This window comes from Dermacentor albipictus, chromosome 3 (assembly GCF_038994185.2).
Source record: "Dermacentor albipictus isolate Rhodes 1998 colony chromosome 3, USDA_Dalb.pri_finalv2, whole genome shotgun sequence".
Classification (NCBI taxonomy): Eukaryota; Metazoa; Arthropoda; class Arachnida; order Ixodida; family Ixodidae; genus Dermacentor; species Dermacentor albipictus.
Window position 1 is genome coordinate 193486617 of NC_091823.1, and position 19734 is coordinate 193506350.

The 19734-nt window shown below is 44.2% G+C and overlaps 1 protein-coding gene and 1 long non-coding RNA gene across 6 annotated transcripts in view; one reads left to right on the top strand and one right to left on the bottom strand.

Annotated features, from left to right (window-relative positions):
* The window catches only part of LOC139057689 (transmembrane protein 117-like), a 253762-nt gene that overhangs the window by 74412 nt on the left and 159616 nt on the right, over nt 1–19734 (top strand). The gene's annotated exons all lie outside the window — the stretch shown is intronic.
* On the bottom strand, nt 13776–17789 carry LOC139057691 (uncharacterized). Its single transcript, XR_011512992.1, has 3 exons — nt 17348–17789; nt 16248–16375; nt 13776–14197 (listed from the first exon to the last, which is right to left on the bottom strand). It is a non-coding gene; the product is annotated as an uncharacterized lncRNA (long non-coding RNA).

The window sequence follows — 19734 nt, forward strand, 5'->3', positions numbered from 1 at the left end:
GAGACAATCCACGACTTAGCGATTACATTGGACAAATGCAGTCAAACCGACATGATATTCCTAGATCTATCTAAAGCATTCGATCGAGTTTCCCATCCAAAGTTGCTTCAAAAACTTATCCACTACCTCGGTGACAACAACATCACCAAGTGGATAAAAAGTTATCTTACAGGTCGACGTCAATATGTATGTTTCAAGAACTACTCTTCGGATTTCGGCGATGTGCTATCTGGCGTCCCACAAGGAGCCGTTTTAGCTCCTATCCTCTTTCTTCTTTTTATCAATGATTTACACATTAATACTAACGCCACAGTAAGAATGTTTGCAGATGACTGTGTTATCTACAAGGAAATAACCTGTCGTGATGATCAGATAACCTTAAACAGTGCACTTGAAAATATAACACAATGGTGCCAAACGTGGCAGATGGTGATTAACACAGAGAAAACAGTTTGTATGACTGTAACGAATAAAAGAGCGCCCATGAACTACCCGTATTATTTACAAGGACAGATGTTAAAGAAAGTAGAAGAGTATAAATATTTAGGCGTTATAATTTCATCAGATCTTAAATGGGACAAGCAGGTAACATATATTGTTAATAAATCACTGGCAGTTCTATACTCGTTAAAACGCTCGCTCAGATCCGCATCAATAGATACTAAACGCTTAGCATACGTGTCACTAGTTCGCTCTATACTGGAATATGGAATAGTCTGTTGGTTTCCCTTCCGTAAGCAGTGCATAGCAAAATTGGAGAGCGTACAAAGGAAAGCGATTAGATCTATTTTTAATAAGTATCGCCGTCTTGACTCCCCCACAGAACTATTAAGGCGAGCTGAACTTCCCACTATACAAAATCGAGCTCGACTACTTCGTCTTAAGTTTCTTTTCCTTCTCCTTAATGGTAGCACGAAAATCAGTACGAGTGACTACTTGCTACAGACAGATACACGTAGTTCTCGAACAAAACACACCAAGCACTTAACAGAATACAGATTTTACAATGACATATTTAGGTACTCATTTTTTCCACATGCAATCCGTGAATGGAACATGTTGCCCGATGACGTTGTCACCTGTACATCACTCGAAACTTTTATCGCCGAGTTATCAAACTATGTTCTGTAGCTACGACCTGCACACAGGTGCGCTGCGTCGTACAATGGCATTCTAATTCACTTAGCAGTGTCTTGTATTCTGCCGGGACATCAACACCTGCTGAATCTTGTCTTTTGCGCATAAAAAAAAAATTTTCTTTCCTTGTTCTTCTGTGTGCTAAACCTTCCATCATGGCGTTAACTACCATTTTTCCCCGCTCCTGTTATAAAAATTGTGTAATAATTATAGAGTGCATATGTACTGCCTTGTACACCCAAACTTACCTATGTCTGCGCCTACACTTGAACTGTGTTCTCTTGAAGATGTATCTTACCCCTTTCCTGCAACAGCTTCATATGTGAGGCTAGCAGTATGTTCAAATAAATAAATAAATAAAATGTGAAATCGTTGAAAAGAAAAAAAAAGAAAACGAGAAATTCGAGCTGCTGCACAATGGGCCGCTGCTGAAACAACCGCCGCACGCTCATTTTCCAGCCGTCTCTGTGCGACTCTCTCCTGTCACCCGTCCACTCCTCCGAACTAAAATGGGCTGCGCCCATAGCTCTACGCTGCGCCACCCTCCGAAGCACGAATGGACCACGCCAACTGCACCGCAAGCAGATTGCTCGCTGGCTCCTCATTCATCCTACACTCCCCCCTCTGCCTCCCTGCTGGTGCTGAGTCATGCTCCCACAAGGGTCGCAGAAGATAGTGCTAGCCTTTCCTCCTTCCCTCAAGAACCACTTCTCGAGTTCGTCATAGTTGGTCGCGTCGAAGTTGTTTCTCAGCCTCACTTGTCTCGCCGCAGAAACGGAAGATGGCTGATCCGCCCGCTGATCATTGGCAATGCACGACGTTGCTGCTGAAAAGAAAGCACACAGCTATAGATTTGGAAGCTAAGTGCTTCTAACAAATGAGGTGATCGTCGCTAACGTGCTTGCATCGGATAGCAACGGCGATGACGACTGCGGTGATGCAGTAGGGTAGGCTGCCTCAACGTTGTCCTCACAGGAGGCCCAGCAGATGATTCAGACCCTCAGGAGCTTCATTTGCACGAGGAACCTTCCGCTGCACTGTGTGGATCACCTAGATGCATTGGAGAAGGATGTCGGCAACCTTCGTGTAAAGCATGCAATGCTGACGGACTTAGGGCTTTCTCTTGCAAGCCAGTGAGAAGTACGTGGCAAGATGCTTATGGTGATCTCGCCTCAGCGTTTCTTCTGGGTTTCTCAAGCTGACAGGCTGCCGCGGCAACCTTCTCGCATGTTTTAAAAGGCCCCTTTTGGGGCCACCTAAGCGACGCCGCGGCGTTGCTCGCATTTCGCTTGCCGCCCGTGACCCCTCTTTACAGTTGTTACAGCAGTGCCATTCTTTAAGGCCGACAGCTGCGGCTTGTTACATGAGATTGGAGCACCCAGGAAGCAGTTAAAGGGGTGAACACAATCACCAGCCGGATGGAGGAAGATGGTGGGACGAGGCAGTGGCCTCCCCGCCAATATAGTTTTCACACAACAGCTCTGCCATCCTCCTATTTTGATTTTTTCATGCAACCCAGTTATAACAATTATCGGTTATAACAATAGAATTTTCGTGGCACTTGAATATTTGTTATAAGTGAATTCGACTGTACAGGCAAATGTGCAATGACCAGAAGGTCATTTTATGTTTATTCTGTGGTATTCTGCTATTGTAACTGTAGGTTGCCAAGAATTAAATGTTACCTGAGGGCACTACATGAACTGTACTTTGATGGGTATTACTCATGGTGGCCACTGTTCATTGAGCGCGAATGTGTTTCAATTAGCTAAATTTAGAAATTTACGTAATTGACGAGACGTCAATGAAAAAGTTGTGGATGACGTTGACAAATGACCGATAACAGCATCTAAAACAACCTAGGATTCGTGCAAACTTTTTTAGTGAAAAAGAAAGCCCATGAAATAAAAATTGAAAAACCGCTGCGACCATGACACTTCTCCACACCACAGATTGCATCAATAGTTACCTAAACCTTGTCAGATAGGAACACTGGAAAGGAGTCGCCACGCTTCTTTCTTGCCGCATCAGCAGTTTTTGACACGCATCTTCGGTCTCTATCGAATGCAAAGTAGCGAAATCTTGCAAAGGTTTGCTTTCCGAACCGTTGCAAGACCTTAGCCCAGATTTGCACATTCATAATATATACAATGCACTGATGATGATGTTTGTCTGAGACCTGTTATGTTACTGGTGCGAGGACGTGTTATCACGTAGATGTTTGAACAAATTTCGCAGGATTTTTCATTTATTTATTTTTTTGCAGAAGAGGACCACCCATGACTTAGGTCACTATATAGGCGCTAATTGGTACTTTATCGACATATTGCACAGACTTTCCATTGGCAACATATTCAATAAATAAGGTAATACCTGTTAGTTTATTAGAATTAAATATTAGTTGCTTGTTCACAATGCAAAAAAAACCTTGACTAGCATTAACAGAAGCATATCAACACTGAATGGGCGATGGAAAACCCCCGGGTAATTTTTTGCTTGGTCACATTTAATTTGTGCATCTGGTATATAACTTAATGCTGGTTTCTGAGCAACCTGTGTGGGCTTCCTTTGTTGCTCCATGCTACAGTCAGGTGCTCAAAGCTGCTCCTGCTATGTCTTGAAATAGAGACAGTAGTATTTGTAAAAAAAACAAAATGAGAATTTTTTTCTGTCATGAATTTTGCTTGCCTTGTGGGCTTCTGCAGAAGTGATCTGCGGTAATTTAATAGCGTTCTGCAAAGTCAAATAAGGAACATCTTCATATGCCTCTATTTCACTCATATTGACCTTTACTAAGCTGCTCCAAAAATGTATTTACTGCTCCAAAACAGACAATTCCTGCTCCAAACCTTCTCGAAAGTGCCACATTAGCTGCTCCCAGAGCTGCTCCAAAACTTCCATGGCCACTTCCATCCCAGTGTTTAAAAGCTGATGCACTTGATTCGAAGTAGGTAAAGGCAAGGCGCAGAAAACCAAGACTTACGAAGAAGAACACAAACGACAAGACGGGCGCCACTCACAACTCAGTTTATTTTCGCAACAAGCATGCCTTATCTAGGTCATTCACGCCGAGTCACGCACAAAACTTTAGAAGTAAAAAAACAGCAATCTATCGACCATTCAGGAATGTTATCTGCACAGCTATCGAAAGAGCAAACAAGAACCACACGTGGATCAGCACAGGAGCCAACTGATCTAGTACAGCCTTTTTCAAAGCCAACAGGGACAAAAAACCAGACATAAAAAGTACCGTCTACAATTCACTACCAACCAATCTAACCATAACATAACACACTTCAAACGCCTAAGGCCCAGTTAGTGATAAAACCCGCAGGACGATGGGAATAATGACCAACGAATAACACGGAAATAACATGAAAAATGCGTCTAAGAACAGTGTCTGCGTCAAAACTAAAATCTCTAATAGTCACTCACCTAAAAATTGATAGACATGTAACCGCGCGAAAAAGGAACCACGCGACAAACAATGAAATGGACAGAAGTGATGAACGATAAAGGTCTAAGAACAGCGTCTGCGTCAAAAAAGCAACAAAAGCCTAAGAGCCACTAGAAAATCGTCAGCAAAATAAAAACTAGTTAAATAAAAGGATGACAGACGGTAAAACAAACGAAATCACTCTAACAAGAGGCCTAAATGAAAATTTTGCTGACGATTTTCTGGTGGCTCTTAGGCTTGTGTTGCTTTTTTGACGCAGACGCTGTTCTTAGACCTTTATCGTTCATCACTTCTGTCCATTTCATTGTTTGTCGCGTGGTTTTTTTTTCGCGCGGTTACATGTCTATCAATTTTTAGGTGAGTGACTATTAGAGATTTTAGTTTTGACGCAGACACTGTTCTTAGACGCATTTTTCATGTTATTTCCGTGTTATTCGTTGGTCATTATTCCCATCGTCCTGCGGGTTTCATCACTAACTGGGCCTTAGGCGTTTGAAGTGTGTTATGTTATGGTTAGATTGGTTGGTAGTGAATTGTAGACGGTACTTTTTATGTCTGTTTTTTTGTCCCTGTTGGCTTTGAAAAAGGCTGTACTAGATCAGTTGGCTCCTGTGCTGATCCACGTGTGGTTCTTGTTTGCTCTTTCGATAGCTGTGCAGATAACATTCCTGAATGGTCGATAGATTGCTGTTTTTTTACTTCTAAAGTTTTGTGCGTGACTCGGCGTGAATGACCTAGATAAGGCATGCTTGTTGCGAAAATAAACTGAGTTGTGAGTGGCGCCCGTCTTGTCGTTTGTGTTCTTCTTCCTAAGTCTTGGTTTTCTGCGCCTTGCCTTTACCTACTTCAAGCATGAACCAACTAGCCCAAGCAAGAGTTTTACTTGAGCATATTTCTTCTACATTGGGCCCTTTCTTTCATCAAAGCTTTCGCACCAATCCTGCCATTTTGTGTGTCAACTTAATCGCCGTCTCAGTTTGCCAGTCTCGAGTGGTGTCGTATTGCTTGAGAAAAAAGCTGGTGCCTTTGGAAGTACAGTCTATCTTCGGCGTCTTGGAACCGTCTTCTGGGCACGTCAGGCGCGTATGCAAAATACTCAAGTCCGAGTATTGGAGGCAAGTTAGATTGTTTCAAGATTGGCTGCGTGTGCTTGTTGTTCTCGGGAAAGAACCAGAAAGCGAAAACAGGAGGTTGCAGCAGATGAAGGGTCTGGCAGCAACGTCCACTGAGTTTCTTTGGCATCGAGCGTTAGTGAGCCTAATATCCCGGTCAAAAAAGTCTCACGATGCAAGCACCGGCCAGGTCACCGTGCTAGGAGACGCAGCTCTGCCTAGACAAGTAGAGCGCTTTTTGGAAAAAGGACCGAAGTTCAGCCTCGAACAAGGATCCCAGCGCCAATTATTGCTTGCCATGGTGAGAAGAGTAGCTAGCCGCGGAAAGAACCAAGAAGAAAAAGAAAGAATTGTAAGTGACGGTGTTTCCTGCCTGATGGCGAGTGGTGCATCCATTCCGCCGAGAAAGCCTCGCCTCCAGAGGATTTCACAGGATCTGAAGGACAACGACCTTGTGGTGCTACAGGCCGATAAGGAGGGCGGCTTTGCTGTTATGCCGACTGGTGTTTTTCGTGAGGAAGCCTTGGTTGCTATAAAGAAGAACTTCAAACAAGTGGCGTTCAAGGTTCGGAAGCAAAAAAGTCAGGCTCTTCAACTTTTGGGAGAAATGAATTTGGAAAACCTGCACAAGATGGCAAAGGAGGAAAAAGGGAGGCTTCTTGAGATCTTCTTCACTGTGAAGACACACAAGCCTGAATGTCCGCTGCGCACCATTGTTTCAGAAAGGGGAACATGGCAACGTTTGGTTAGCCGGTACCTTCAGACACATCTGCGAAACGTGGTGAGCGACGACCCTTTCCTGGTGCGTAGTTCTCTGGAGGTGCTGAAGGATCTGGACAACCTGCCGCCTCGTCAATACAATGCGTTCTCCATAGACATTGAAGATCTCGTCTATTCGGTCCCTCACCAAGGTCTCTTAGCGGCGGTCAGGGACAAGATCCAATCAAATGGTGAAGTCCGCTTCCAGAATGCGGCAGGTGTAAGCGTGGACAATTTCATTTCCTTATTAGAGTTCTACCTGAACTCAACGGCCATTTTGTTTGAAGGCAAGTTTTATGTGCAGAAGAAAGGGATATGCATCGGTTCTTCTGTAGCTCCTGTCCTTTGCGATATCTTCCTATCTGTTGTGGGAACTGACATCAGTAATAATCTTTGTGATCCTCATGTAGTGTCCATTTACAGATATGTTGATGATTTCTTGGTCATTTTGAAGGACGTCCCTGTGCACGAATTAGTTTCTACCGTTGAGAGAACCATGACTATCTTCTCGAACCACAGTCAGGGTCTCAGGTTTACCAAGGAAGTTCCGAGCTGCGGTCAACTCCAGTTCTTGGATATCAGGCTAGCGTTTCCAAAGGAATGCCTTTGTTGGATGTACAATCCGCGTTCTTTGAAAGGCCTGCTTCCGTTTGAGAGCGCCCATTCCAAGATTGTAAAGCGTGCAATTGCTACAAATTCTCTGCAAGCGGCTTTAACTAAGTCTTGCATCCATTTGGTGTCAAGTAGCTTTAGCGCTCAAGTGCAACGACTACAACAGGCAGGCTTCCCGCCATGTCTGATTTCAGCTGTCTGCACAACGATGCTCCGAAACTTAAAGCACCCGCCTCTTATCAGGGAGCCAGTTTCACGCAGTTCTGTTGCGGTAATTCCGCACATTCATAAGGTATCGCACAACATTAAGAAAGTGGCAAGTAGGCATAACGTTCAGGTTTTTTTCTCGGCGCCTTGCAAGCTGTCTAAGCTTTGTGCCATGAACGGAGAGAAACGGCCGACTTGTTCAATCCAGCATCAGAAGAAGTTCACTGAATGTAGGACACGTGTAGTCTACCGAATTCCCCTAAGCTGTGGGCGCAGCTATATCGGACAAACAGGTCGATGTTTCAATGAGCGGGCAATGGAACATTGTCGTAATCTGCGCAACAAGGAAGGGAGTTTCCTTGCAGAGCATTGCAGAGACTGCTCTAATTGCCGCCCTCAGTTTGACAAAACCAAATTTTTGAAGTATGGAAAAGACAAGTATGAGCGGGAAATTGTGGAAGCCTTTTTCATCAAAAAAGAGGGGAACGCATGCGTCAGCAGGCCGTCCATTATGCTTAGTGACAAGGAGACGACTTTTTTAGGTTTCATTTAGGCCTCTTGTTAGAGTGATTTCGTTTGTTTTACCGTCTGTCATCCTTTTATTTAACTAGTTTTTATTTTGCTGACGATTTTCTAGTGGCTCTTAGGCTTTTGTTGCTTTTTTGACGCAGACGCTGTTCTTAGACCTTTATCGTTCATCACTTCTGTCCATTTCATTGTTTGTCGCGTGGTTCTTTTTTCGCGCGGTTACATGTCTATCAATTTTTAGGTGAGTGACTATTAGAGATTTTAGTTTTGACGCAGACACTGTTCTTAGACGCATTTTTCATGTTATTTCCGTGTTATTGGTTGGTCATTATTCCCATCGTCCTGCGGGTTTTATCACTGACTGGGCCTTAGGCGTTTGAAGTGTGTTATGTTGTGGTTAGATTGGTTGGTAGTGAAGTGTAGACGGTACTTTTTATGTCTGGTTTTTTGTCCCTGTTGGCTTTGAAAAAGGCTGTACTAGATCAGTTGGCTCCTGTGCTGATCCACGTGTGGTTCTTGTTTGCTCTTTCGATAGCTGTGCAGATAACATTCCTGAATGGTCGATAGATTGCTGTGTTTTTTTACTTCTGAAGTTTTGTGCGTGACTCGGCGTGAATGACCTAGATAAGGCATGCTTGTTGCGAAAATAAACTGAGTTGTGAGTGGCGCCCGTCTTGTCGTTTGTGTTCTTCTTCCTAAGTCCTGGTCTTCTGCTCCTTGCCTTTACCTACTTCAAGCATGAACGAACTAGCCCAAGCAAGAGTTTTACTTGCACTTGATTCACACATCATATTTGGACAATCGACAAGTGTGTTCACCGCTATTATTGTGCTACAGTCGAAGCCCGCAATAGCGAAATCACCGGGGAAAGCAAAACATTTCGCTTTTGCGGGAATTTCGTTAGCGCGAGAATGAGGCAGAAAAGACAGGAAAGCAAATTGGCTTGCAAAAAAAAAAAATTTATTGCCAAAAGTCAGTCAGCCGAGCCTTGCCTTGCAGCAATTTTACTGCTCTCGACTCGCACTGCAAGAAGTGGCACATTGCCACGTCGTCATCATGCTCACCGAAAAATGATCGAATTACATCGAAGGCATTCAACACATCCCGCGGGTTCGCATTCCTCTCTTGATTTCGTGTCTGGTGGTCGTCGGCGTCGTTGGCACCTTGGCAAACGCTACTTATGACGACCTCATCAGTCATCTCTTCATGGACAACAACACCTTCATCCACACGAACGAACTCATCGATGCTGAGGCCATCCGGAACACCATCTGTCACGGCAGAAAGTTCATCCCATGTGTGGGCCAGCGATGGCAGCACTGCGCCGTCAACACTGTCAACTAGTGCACCTTCAGGCGAATCTTCTTGCGATGCCAGTGGATCAGCGCATGATGCTTGCCGAGTGGCAATGAAGCCGGCATGATTAAAACAATTAGCTATAATGGCTGGCGACGTCGCAACCCATGCGGTGGCCATCATCTCAAGCGCGATGAACATGTCCACTATGGTAGGACGCTTCAACTGGAGGTTCAGCAGCAGACGCTGAATCAGCCTCTAGTTGTAGGTGCACTTGACGCTACGAATGACGCCTTGATCAAGCGGCTGCAGCACGGAAGTGCAGTTCGGTGGAAAAAAAACCAAGCGCACGTTTCCCAGATCCACGTCATCGACATGATGGGCACTCCAATTGTCCAAAAAAAGGCAGACCGATCTGCCTGCCTTCCGCATGTCCGCATTGAAGGCCTCGAGCCAGCTGCCAAATATGGCCCGGTTCATCCATGCCTTCAGGTTTGCGGTGTACTGTACGGGCAGCCGACGATTTCCCTTGAAGCAGCGGGGCTTCTTACTTCTGCCGATTACAAGCAGTGGCCGTTTATCTGTGCCGTCCATGTTGGTGCACAACAAAATTGTTACATGCCACTTGCTGTGTTTCCCCCCGCGGCATTTCTGGCCTTTTAAGTCCAGGGTCTTCGATGGCAGCATCTCGTAGAATAAGGCCGTCTCATCTGCGTTGTAAATGTCCGAGGGCTTGTACTGGTCCAATACTTCTTTGTTGGTCAGCAGCCATGACGACGTTGTCAAAGGGTCCCCGGCTGCTGCCTCCCCGGAAATGACTTTGGCCACTATGTCGTGGCGGGCTTTGAAACGGCTCAACCAGCCAGGGCTAGCCTTAAAATCAGTGTGCCCGAGAATGCATGCGAAGTCCAGCGCTTTCTGCTGAAGAACTCTGCCAGACAGCGGCACTTTGTTGGCACGCTGTTCACAAAAACATGCAAACACCGCCTTGTCAACGTCTGGAAAAGCCGCAGCGCTCACCGTTTTGTTTTTCGCACTCACACCATTTCCGAGCGCGCCGAGAATGGAGGCCTTGTTTTTCAGAACTGCACGCAATTCCAAATTCTTCGGCGATATCCATTTTCTTCCTGCCCTTTTCAGCTTGGGCAATAATTGCAGCCTTATCCTGCAGTGTCATAAATTTCCTCTTTTTGGTTGGAGGTGGCATCTTAGCAGGCTGTCAAAGCAAATGGTCCGATTGGCACAGAGACACACAATTGATGCACTCTAGCACCAACGACACTGAGCACACGACCACGTGCGGCGGTACACAAAGCCCACTGATACTAAAGCGTCATCCGGGTTATGGGGCTCTTGCATTGCCCAGGGGGCGCTGCGAAAAAAGGTGCTAAAAAGTGCCCTCTGCGCTAAAATGGGTCGTACCAAGCCCGGTCGTCTGCTTCGGAAAGCACGTTTACAATATTGACCCGCCACTTTCGATTGTGTTGTTTCACGGCCTGCAGCGAATATCGGGCGCCTAAGATTTTTTCAGGGGTGGTAGGCTGCGTAAAGGCAAGAAATTATGCAGTGCCGAATACGTGTACGCCGTTCAAGAATTAGGCGGCGAAGTTTTAGCACCGTGTCAATGGCAAGTGAAGCGAGTCGCGTACGAAGTGTAACTTCAGGTAAGGTTTGCACGCTAGCTGCTAGATTCAGGCGCACAAACGCGAGGAAATGCTTGCTATAGATGAATCCACAGCAGCGATAAGCAGGCATCATGTGTACGGAACTGCTCGAGCACATGACGGTACGCGCCGCGATGTGCGAACTGCTTGAGCGCACGATCGTACACACTAAACATTTTAACACCCTTAAGGGTGTAAATCAGTTTGTCGCCAGACGAACACCCTAAGGGTGCTGTTGTCTACACCCTACAGTTGGGGTGCCACTATACCACCCTAAAGGAAGGGTGTCCAGCAAAATAAATTTAGGGTGTAAGGCTGCTCATCCAAATTAACACCCATCTGTGTGGGTGTTGGAAGGGTGTAGACCCTTTTATTTCTAGCGTGTATGGAAGGCAGATTCGGTAGTACACGCCTTCAATTACTACTATGTACAGCGATCCACGCGCAACTACTGCGTGTGCCAGAAGGTTCAAGTTCGGCTACAAAACGCACTGTCGAACAGCCGGCCTTGAAGCTTCGATGGGCATACACAACACCTATACGTGTGGATCACATTACATATTAGTAATTCATGGTGTATATTGGAAAACCTGTCTTCGCTGCACAAATACAACCTAGCAAACTTGGACACTTTTGAGCATGTATATCAACACCAAGGTTATCACGATTTCCATATCCAAATAACATGCAACACAGACTGGTAAGATATATGCTGCATTTTCAAGAAAATGCAAATATATTTATTGCATGCTGCAATACAGAGTACAACATATACATAAATCACATGAAATATAATCATGCACAATCACCAAACACATCGGTAAGTACAAGAACATGTACATTCCCCACAAAGGTACCTAAAATATGTGTTGATCAAATCTGTTATTAGAGAAGAAACTATGTATAGCGGCACTGAAAGAGCCTGGGTTGATTCGCAGTGTTTTGGGCCACATAAAGGAATAAATTTTTAGTATTAGGCTCCAGTGAACGAAAATTCAAGTTTTGATGCCTTAAAAAAAGGCATATTGCAAAGGTGAATTAGGGAAGCAATTGAAATGCAGAGCAAACGCACAAGAAAGACACCTGTTATTTTGTACACTAATGTAATCGCAAAGCATTATGAAAAGTTTGGAAAGTCGATGTAAAGCATAACTGGCCAACATTTTTCAGACTGAAAGAATACTTTCCAAGCATAGACATGCTTTAAGTGAGGTTTATGCCAGGAGCCTTATTGCTAATTTTCTATTTCCAACAAGATTACTTGAGCACAAAAAATACGTAGAATTTTTTAGCGCCTACATAGTTTGTCCTCTTTTGTGAAATGAGAGTTCTCTGGGCTAAAGGTGCTGTGTAGCGGTTTTTCTAACTACAATACCAGTTTCTATAAATTTTTGTTTTGTAACTCTAAGGCACTGGTACATATACAATATGTAGTTTGAAAATAGGTTCTTTGCTTACTATAAATCAAAAGAGTGCATATTCCACATCTACTAGTGCCTGGGTGCAAAGTGCAGCAGGAGGCCTGATAAAAACAAACCACTGTTGATTAAACGATTTTGCTGAGCACAAAATGTGGACAGTGTTTTAAAATACATAGTAAATTTCTAAATTATTTGCACTTAGATGCAGTAATTCAAGATTAAGGCATGCTATAGCATGTGAGCATGCAAATTAGCAAATATGGTTTAATAAATTAGCCATACTCTGGTTACTAAAAGAACACAGGCATAGGCAGTCATGCAAAAGTTCAAGTTAAAAATCACACTGTTAACATTTGCCAGCAAATGGTCATATCAAACATTATAATTATACTGAACAAGGGTAGTTCCTTGGGATAGTTTGCAATTAATGAGATAAAATTACGTACAGCTTGAATGACAAGAACTGCGAGAGATGACAGACTGCGCTGACTTCAAACAATATTTAATTACATTGCCACATCGAGTATATTTGCACAAAAGCAGGCATGCGCAGAATATGAGTCACAACGGGTGTCTAACAGCAAGTGACTGTACTAAGAACATCGTCCTTTGAAAAAAATAAACATTAGAATTTCTATCTGTTGAGATACAAGACTTCACTAGGGGTCAGCACGATAGAGGGGTCACTAACGCACACACTAACCAGTTTTCTAGTGAAATCTGCTTCTATAGTTTCCTGGATGACCTGTCTCACTAAAGCTTCCGTACCTTCAAAGAGGGGCATGCAGCCGCAGTCCCAGCAATGGATGCCGAAGTGGCCTTGAACAGTGTTATGGACGTTGTTATCGTGCTCTCCTAAATGATTGTTTAGGCGCCTGCCTGTCTGTCCAACAAAGTCAAATGAGATATTGTGAAGCTTTGCCTCCTTAACAGCCTCAATAAATCTTGCTCACAAGAGATGCAACATAGCGTTGCTGCACAGGCTGATTGCCTTTCTTGGGTTGGCTACCTTTTGGCCTTAATTTCAGCCATAGCGGAACAGCTTCTGAAGTGCACAAAACATGATGAGCACGCTCGGTCAAGGAACCAGCCGGTTGAAAGACACAGGTTTGCAGTGCTACCGTATGTTCATGATGTCTCCCATAGGCTAAAAAAGATTAGGGGACCTGCAGAAATCACAGTCCTTTTATCAGCCCCGGAAAAGCTGGCAAGGCTCTGTAAGTGTGTAAACGCGCCTAAATCACGTCAGAGTTGTTGCTCTGCCGAGCACAGAAAACGTTTTGCGATGTGTGCAATGAATGTGGTTTCCCAAATTCCCATTTTGAGGCAGTAAATATATTGGACAGATAGGCATGCGCCTAAATGATCGTTTAAGAGAGCACTATAACAACGTCCATAACACTGTTCAAGGCCACTTGGGCATTCATTGCCGGGATTGCGGCTGCATGCCCCTCTTTAAGATACCGAAGTTTTAGCGAGACACAGCTCACCCGGTAAATTATTGAAGCTGATTTCACCAGAAAACTGGGTAGTGTGTGCGTTAGTGCCCCCTCTATCACGCTGACCCCTAGTGAAATTTTGTATCTAAACAGATAGAAATTGTGATGTTTTTTTTTTTTCAAGTGACCATGTTCTTTTTACAATGACTTGCTGTTAGAACACCCCTTGTGTCTGGCTTTCATTTTCTGCGCATGACCCCTCTGTGTATACACATACGATGTGGCAACGCAATAAAATATTGTTGAAAGTCAGTGGAGTGTGTCTCTCGCAGTCCTTGTCCTTCACGCTGTACGTCATTTTTTATACTGAATAGCCAATATTGATTCAAAATTAGAAAAATATAGTACACATCTGAGCTGCAAAAATGCAAGTGATGCAGCAAATGGCCTTTAGCTTTCCAAAAGAAAAAGAAATGTTCACGGTTAACCACGAGGTGCAGGGACTCCATTCTCTGAGCATCTTGACCAATAAATGCAGCGCATGGCATTGCTGGAATCTTGCAGCCTGCATTAGCAAAATAAGAAGAGAATCATGAGAATTCAGTCCGTGCAATTACACATGTACTTTGCGGAAAATTTGATAAAGCCACAAGCTCCTCAAAGTAACAAACTTAATGTGACTGGGCAGAATGCACCGCTCAGGCAACTGGGCAAGACAAGTGAAAGGTAGGAGAAGTTTCTATTTTGCAAATTAAGGAATTGCATGTTACTGTGAATGCTAAACCACTGTGTCATTGTGAACACAAGGCACATACAGCAGCAAAAACATAAATTTACAGTAGCCTTTTCACCATAGAAAATAAGAGTGAATAAAGTTTAAAGACTACCAATGACATCTCTCAACAACAGACATTTGTCCAAGAGTGTGTATGTTACCTTAATACAAAATTGACATTATGAAATTTGCAATATATCTGCATTACACTTTATAAGTACTGCAGCTGAGAAGCTTACGGGATATTGCACATTAAGAGTGAAATGCACAAGGCATTAAAAAATGACTGTTTTTACACAACATTATTACACTAGGAGACAAAGAGAACTGTTTTACAGAGAGTGCACACAAAATGAAAATGAGGGAATCCCCACTGGCATTCTCATTTGCCCTGCAATACATGCATCCAGCCCAACAATATCCAACTCTCCAATGCGGTTTATTAGACACTTTCTGAATCCTAAAATTTATCGTGTATTTCTTATTTACTAATTTAGTAAGAATGGGCATTTTGGCATACTTTCCTCGAAAACTTAGCATGTGTTGTCAACTATTTTTCTTAGAGCACGCCCCCTTCTTTCAATGGGTTAGCTTGGCAATGCACTGACAAGTAGTATTCCCTTATTTAAGCTTATGATCCTTCCTCATGCTCCCACTTCATGCTCTAAACTGTGATGCCACTCCGATGCAGCTTATGTTAATCTGTGACTATTTACATGGTCCTTCTTTCTGTAGCCTCTCAACTAGAGCCTGAAATTTCTTGTCTCCTAGAACAATCGTCTTTCTTGCCCAAAACATATTGCACGGTTACCCCTCATAGGGGGGAGGGTACTGTATATGAGTTTTCACATATTCAATGAACCTCAGAGACAACCATTTCTCATCCTGTGTTGCTACTATCCGCATGAGTCACAATGGTTGTAAATTGGCTACCTGCCCTCTCTCGCTTAAAAGTACATTTTGCATGTGAAAAAATAACCACAAGCATCACATTTCATTGAATGAGTGCTCCTGTGCATGTTTTTTTTTCCGTCTGTAATGGCTAAGTTCAACATGGTCAAGTTGTTTGAAAACTGTCTAGCCTCAACCAATACTTTGTGTAGTTTCAAAATTATGATACATTCATTTTTCAAAACTTGTCCCAAATTAAGCATGAGACATTTTCATAATGCAAATGAGGTAAGGTTGTGCTCAGAGACTATGATAGGCCTGCTATATCCTGCAAAACTATGTGAAATGAAATATGCTTGCAATTTTCGTGAGCAGCTAGCTCAGTATAATTAGGCACATTACCTGCGGAAACGTTTTTTTAACGCTCCCGAGAGGTCCTGGTTTCTTGTAATTTCTTCAAATCCCGTGCAGTCTAGATTGCAATCCGGTGCATTTTGATTTTGATATTGTATTCAAAATAAAAACAGCTGAAATTTTAAGGTTTTGATAATTGTATGGGAATAAATTAAAGGTAGAAGAGTGTAATGCAATGAGCAAATAACAAGCTCATTGCAGAGAGTAAACAAATATTCCTTTCCTGCAAATAAATTGGTAGCAGGAAGGTCATACGAAATTAGCAGTTAATGCACAATAAAGAATATGATGCTACAATGCCCCGTCATTCTGTGAATATTCTTGCACAAAGAAAATCCTCATTATGAAAGACCATCAAGAAAATGCAAATGTATACTTTGGATCAGCAGTCATACCTGCAGTATGCACTGTACCATCGGCAATATTTACAACCACCGACAACTGCACATCATATCAAGCTTAGGCGGCCAAGGAGCCCGAGTTTTAAATTATAACTTGACTTATTATATTACACTACACAACTATATCTACTTACAATGTTGTCTTCTCAACCGCTTTCAAGAACACGTTAACCATCTGTCTGAAGGCGAAAGCAAGTGGCTTGCTCTTGATGGGGGGCGCCAAGGCTGGGCATTGTGAAATCGCTGCTACCATCTGCATGACCTGCGAGAAACAACGCTCTAAGTACAAGATAAACAAATGCTATTAGAGCAAAAGACAAGATCATTGGCAATGAGCCTCGTTTTGGTTTGCACGAGAAAAGCCAAGAATATGGACTTTGTGCTGCTTACTGAAGAAGCAAGCCTCCTTCCAGATGTTGCAGTCATGCATTAAGATTGTCACACAGCTGCATGCTTGTATGCTGCTGTCGCCAGTACGCCAGTATGCTTTGAAGTTTATTATTTCAAGTTAAATTGATTATTGTGTTTTCTTCCAATTCTTGGCAAACAGAGCAGCAATGAAATAGCTCACACACATACTCCCTTTTGAGGAGAGAATTCACACACACGCACGCATGCATGGGCGCACACACACACGCGCACACACACACACACTCACACATGCTTCTACCACATGAGCAGCTTCCTGTGCTTGACACACATACATTTTTTTTTATCCTGTGTCACTCCTACTGCTAAGGCATAAAAAATCCTTTGTGTTACCAACCCCAAACTCCTCAACCTACACCTCCAGCTTAAACACTTTCTCGAGAGCCAGGGCAAGCCTTCTAGCTTCCCCAGTGCTCCAAACTGTAGTTACGAATTTCAATAGGGCTATAGGCGACAGCTCTTGAAGAGCATGCAAATTACCCGGAGACCTAAAGCTTATATATGATACCTCTAAAGCACAACACTTCAAATTTTCAATATTCATTAAAGCTCCTGAAGACAATTGCTATATACGTAGAACGTCTCGAATAACCTGCCGCTAACAATTTCAGCGGTTGTCTGCATCAAAAGAAATGTGGGCTAATGGGAAATCCACGTCTTTAGGATCGGAATTATTGTAATGGCGAAACACACTACCAGATTTCCTAATCATTTATTTATGCTCTGGATGTAACGTTCCTTTCACAATAAAAAACAAGGATATCGATTCATTAGGGCATGGGAGGAAAAAGGACGAAGCGTATACTTGGCGCCTTCCCACTGGTCCTCCCGAGAAACGGCGCCTCATACAGCAGTTGTCCAGGGTGGCTTGAAACCAAACTCGGCTTTCAGGCGGGAACACTCGCTGCACCAAATCGGAAGAGTTTTATTGCGAGTAAAACTCTACCGGCCTCATGCAATACATACGCACGCACACAAAACGCATCCACACGCACACACAAGTATACGCACTCTCAAAGCGCAGACACAAAAGCGCGCACGCGCACATTGATGAACACAAACAAGCACACATACATGCATGCAGGCAGACACGCTAACACGTGCACGCACACACATCGACCCACAGACAACACACTCACAAAACACGTACGCACTAGACACGCGCAAACACGCCGGCCCATACAAACCGGCATGTACTGAACGCACGCGCGCGCGCGCGCGCGCGCACACACACACACACACACACACACACACACACACACACACACACACACACACACAAAGCGAGCTGAGCTAAGCGCGCACACGCACGCACGCACGCACACACAAAGCGAGCTGAGCTGAGCGCACACACAAATCAAGCCGAGCGCGAGCACGCGCACACGCACAGACAAAGCGAGCCGATAAAATGCTGAAGGCGTCCGGCAAGCAGCAACAGCAGCACGCGACCGCATCAGGGAGAACCAATACCACGCCGGTTCCTTCGAAAGGTGGCTAAGCCAGTCCTTTTCTACGCGACGCAAAAGTGGTCGACCACATTTAACTGAAGCGCGAACGACCGCATTACAAGCAGCCGCGCTGAACGCACAAGAGAATCACATCAATGAACATTCAAGCGCTGAGAAACAAAGCGTAACTATGCAGGCGCACCACGCCCGATGTAAATTTGACAAACATTAGTCACACGGGACGGGATCGAGGTAGTTAACTTGCCCTAGTAGGAGTGCAGCTGCTCTTGCTCTTACATTAGCGAATTATGAATTATGCTACGAGATCACAGTGAGATAATTCTAAAGCGAACAAAACAAATACCAAATAAACGGGCACTTGCCTGAAAGTTTCCATCATGCCAGTACTATCGACCGGCACGTTGCAACTTCTCGTTTCAGCCTTCGTGGATCCATCTTCCAGTGCGTACGAACGCTTTGCTTTGAAGTGCGGCACGAGTAATACACAAAGCATGGGCCACATCTTTTTCTACCCCGCGCGCAAAACTAATCACACGTTTAAAATTACTTCGCACAGCGCGCGACGCAACGCACGCGAAAACGAGCATGATGGCGCAGCTTCCGCCTTCCCGTCCTGCTGCGCGCCGAAGTGATGGTACAGCGTCGGCCGTCACTTCCGGTCGCTTTTCATTGGGCATGGGGCGGCCGCGCAAATTGAACGTTTATTCTGACAGGTTTGCTTGCTCGCATGGCCGCCTGTTTGCTGCTGCTTCGTTGTGGTCTCTAACTAGAGCGGTGAGGCGGGTAGTTGCTACTACGTTTTGTGCCGGGCATTTTATTTTGGGGTGGGGGGCGCAGTCCGTGCTGCATCACTGAGGGTACAGTACACAAATCGGGACCGTGAGCGAGACGATCGGCGCTCTTCTGCTGGTGCAATTAGATTATTCGCTGCGTCCGAACGAAGCAACTTTGCGAGGTCACAGCGTAGTTTCAGCGATATCATGGCTCGATAAAGACGCTCACATCTTGGTCGTGTGACAGCGACGCGTAAACATTCATGAGGAGACTGAAGACTGCGTTTGCAAGTGCGTATGCTCTGGATAAGAAATTACAGCGTTGACGACACCAGCCCTTAATATATAGGCTCAGCCTTACAAGCTGTATTTGAGGGTGCACTTAGAAAGCAGATCAGTAGCTTAGTAAACCTCTGAATGAATTAGGCAAGGTACGTGGAAATTCGGGTTTGAGAACTTCCAACGTGATCTTGCCTCTATAAGTCTTCTTTATGGATTCACCATGCAAATTGTACGTTGATGCCATTGTACAGCAGAGGCTCGTCCAACAGCACGTCCCTGTTTGTTCAGCAATGTATCCAAACAGCTTCTTCCATTTCACCACTTTTTGTTGGGCTATTAAGGGCACCGAAATATTAGTGCAGAATTGCGCAAGTTGCTCTCGTGTTTTCGCTCTGCTACTGCAGTTTTTCTAGAAGTGTTTAATTGCATGTTAATATTCCTGTGAGCACGAAAAATAATGATAATGGAATTGTAAGTGAAAGGGCGTTGTTTTTCTGGATGATACATTTTTGGAGTGGCCGTCATGCCAGTAACATCACAATCCTTGAAGAAATATCGACAGTCACTTAGGAATGGGAAAACTTAATCGCTACACGCATCTACACTTGCAATTGTCACGTGACCATGATACGTTAGTTCATACATTGTCACGTGTTCTTCACAATTCT